This window comes from Pinus tabuliformis, chromosome 1_2, assembly GCF_031772625.1.
Source record: "Pinus tabuliformis cultivar Carrire ecotype Pingquan chromosome 1_2, CPIR1, whole genome shotgun sequence".
Lineage (NCBI taxonomy): Eukaryota > Viridiplantae > Streptophyta > Pinopsida > Pinales > Pinaceae > Pinus > Pinus tabuliformis.
In genome coordinates, this window is record NC_142298.1 from 230,088,197 (window position 1) to 230,092,028 (window position 3,832).

The following is a 3,832-nucleotide window of genomic DNA, read 5'->3' on the forward strand; positions in this document are numbered from 1 at the left end:
CCAGAGCCATCAAATGGAGTGATTTAACTTTGATAGTCTTGAGGCATGGCACCTAAATTGGCTGGTAAAACTAGAGGGGTATACCTATTTGCCATGGCTGCAGGTATTGTTGTAACAACAGATGGGGTAGGGATAACAATGGCAATGTGAGTTGTGGATGGAGGGGTAGAAGGAGGTATTTGTGGTGGAGTAGTTTGGGGTTGAGATGTATGAGGGAAAGGTGAGGAACTTGCAAAAGTAGCAGTGATTGAAGAGGGATTCGGTGTTCTTTCAGAAGTAAGCTCAGATTGTATTGAATTTTGTAAATGTCTGTCAATTGAGGTACTAACAACTTCAAATTGTAATTCTTCAGTAAACACTGGGTCTGGAACCAAGCGGGGCAATTCAGAGTCAGAAAATGTTACAAACAAAGAGGTATCAAATTTCTCATCAAAGGGTTCATCCTCAAGATAAATCCAAATAACAGGGCAGGATCTTGGTGAGTAGATGGGCCGAGAACTAGCAGTACTTTGTTGGCTTTCCTATCTCCTAAGAATTTTGGGAATTAGATTGGGGTTCTCAAACATAGGTGGTGGATTTGGATCAGGATTTTACCTAGTGTAACAAGTTCTTTCTGAACCTAGATTTCTTAGTTTTGATTTTCTAAATTAATTTCAAAAACAACTTCTGTAATTTCTTTAAGATGTTTCAGATTTGAATTTAAAACATTCCTAAAGCTTTGTTTGACTAAGGAACTGGTTTATGTTCAGTTCATAAACAAGACCAGAGATAGACTGAAGCAACATTCATCTACTTATGATCTTGCAAAGAAAAAACAGTTCAAAGGCTACCTGGCTAACTTCAGGATCCGTCTGTAGTTTATAAGGTAAACAGTAATAACAACAAATTCTCGTTCCCCAGTGGAGTCGCCACTATGTTATCACTCAGATTTTCCTAGAAGTTGTAAGAAGAGGAAAGGGGTTTGAGGTAACCACAAACCAACTTTTAGATACAGAATCTAGCCAATCTGTATCCAGAGAGGGCTCTCTCTTTAAGGTTTAGCTTTTTTTGGAAGATATTAGGCTAGTTATGAAAGCTTGGGGATTTGATTGAGTTTGGTGGTGAAATTCAATAGTAGAGGGTTGGAACTGAATAGTTCAAGCCATTGGGCTAATGGAGTCAAAAGAAATCGCTCAACTGGATTTGGCTTCTCAACAAAGGATGGTTTCACAGGGAAAGATAGATAAAAAAAGGATCAAATGATAACTTGATAGGATGGGATGGACTTAAAAGGGATGAAGGGCAATTAAGAATCCTTCAACATGCTTTAAGAGAAAAGAATTTGAATGATCACCAGTAAAAAGAAACTAAAAATTATTTAATAAATGATCGAAATGATTAAACTAGGAAACAGGAGCAAATAAGAATTCACTGTTTATGCTAGTTTAGAAGAAAACATCAAGAATATAAACAATAGAAAAAAGATTGCACTAAAGCACTTTCTGAATTAATCTCTTTCGTTTAAGTATTAAGATATGAAACATAATTGAAATATTTAAACAAGAGAACAGTAACACTTGAGATATAAATACTTATCTGTCTGATGTATTGCACAGGAATCCTTTGAAAAGTCATTTGTATTAATTCTTCATCCAACCAGCCATGTAAGATTTGTTCAATAGCACTTTATTCCAAAATAATCAGTTTTACAGCAATGTCTAAGAATCCACCCTCAATACTCTGAATGGGGCTGTATTTATACAAAAAAATTTACAATAAAATATCTCTTAACAAAGTGAGATATAATCTGAGATGACTAACTAGAAGTTAGAGGAAGATAGGGCCAAATGGTCTCATTGATAACAGATAGAGGCAAACGAATGGTTTGTTGTCCCTATTCTTGAGAGTGTGCTAGAGTTAGGCCCTATGATTTGGCATCTTGCTATCTTTGATGTAATTCTGTGCTGGCTGCTCTATTTTTATCTTCTTACTGATACACTTTACCTACATCTAATACTCTTTACCTACACCTGATCTCTGTTTATCCTCTTTACCATCATTGACTGTAGTAAAAAATCAAAATTACTTTTCACCAAGGATAAATTACAAAATTTCTAACATTTCTTCCCACCATTTTGGCTGTGGTATTCTGGTTTTCTGAAGTTTTCTGAGAGTCTCATCAGTCTCAGTATACCTGAAAAAGGTAGGCTGAATTGGAAACAAGTTCTTTATTTCATGTTCTACATAGAACAGGTTCTCTAGATTGTCATAGAGAACTCTGCTTGTAGGCAATGCCTTTGATCCTGATGCACTTGTTGATGAACTTGCCTAGTTGCCTGCATATTGATTCAACATGTCCACATAATCTATATGCCTCATTAATTTGTCATTAATAACTAAAGGACTAGGTAGCCCCTTGCTCTGCAAAATGGAAAATTTCTCCATAAAAGCATTAATCTCTACCTGCATGTCATGGCATCTTCTTTCTAAATTTTGCATCAAAGTCCTTTTGGTTAATACCCTTTTGATTTCTAAAATGGTCCTTGTTCTTTCTTCAATGCCAAGTTCTTCAAGCTGGTACTTATTCTTATTATTCAAAAAATTTATGAGCCTGTTGGCTTCCTCAGGCATTCTTCCTAATTCTGCTCTTGTCCTTTGAATTTCTTCTTGGGCTGCCTTTACTAAATCAATCTGCTCAAAAATTATTTGGATTGATGGCCAAACATCATTTATTGATTGAGTGATGTTTGCCCAAAGAATTTTTCTAATATCTGCCTGAGGCTTGTCAAACGTAAGGTCCTTTTCTAATGATTTCACTTTGTTTTCTAATCCTTTAATCTCCCTTGTCTTTTCTGCAACATTTATTTTTTAGAGATCATACCTTTGTTCTAAGTTGACATATTGTTCTTTTACCTTTTTTAGCTCTAAAACTTGGAGTTTCATCTCCTCCATTGATTTTACCAGTTCCTCTATGCTCAAATTGGTAGTGCTATCCTGTGTTGTTCCTGTTGTTCCTGTTGTTGTTGTACCTGTGACCACCTCTATTATGGTTGTTGGAATGTTTGGTGCCAGAGCTGTTCCAAGGGTTGAAGGGACTGCAATTGAGACTACTGGTATCACATTGGGAGGCTGAGAGGTCGACTCTCCCTGCTTGTCCTTCAATGATTTTTCTAGTTCTTGCTCTGTCTCATTCAGTCGTTCATTAAGTTTTAAGAGTAAATCCATCAGCTCTTCTTCGGATTTTTGCTTCATGATCTAAGGAGTCTGTGGATGCCTTGAAGGAGGCATCTTTAGCTGCTTCCTAAAGGCAGCAATATCTTCATCTTTCTTTTTTATTTAGGCTCCTATAGCCCTCACGTCTTTGGGATCATGACCCAATCCAATAATTATTTCTTCTAAATATATTATTTTGTTATCTTTAGCCTGTGAGGAGGCTTTTTCCAGCTGTAGTTGGCCAGTTGTGTTATTCAAAGAATTTTTCAGCCTTTTGTCCATCATGGCCTTACTAGTCAATGTAGAATAGATAATTTCTCATGTTTGTTTGTGCAATTCAATTTGGTACAAAGGATGAATGTCCTTTTCCATGACCTCAAAATTGGTCCTGAGATAGTCTGCTGCTGATTAAGTTTGTTGCAGTTTAGGTTTGAAATAATTCATTATCATTTTACCTTCCTTGATGTCATAGGCTGACATCAATCTGTTTTGATTGGTGGGAGCCATTTTCAAATATTGATTGTAAACCTGAAGCCTCAATGGATCATTTCTGGCTTTTATTTCTAGAAATGTCCTCTTGATATCTGAAGTGTCCTTTCCTGGTGGTCTGAAAGATGATCCCTCTACACTTTGTTGTCTC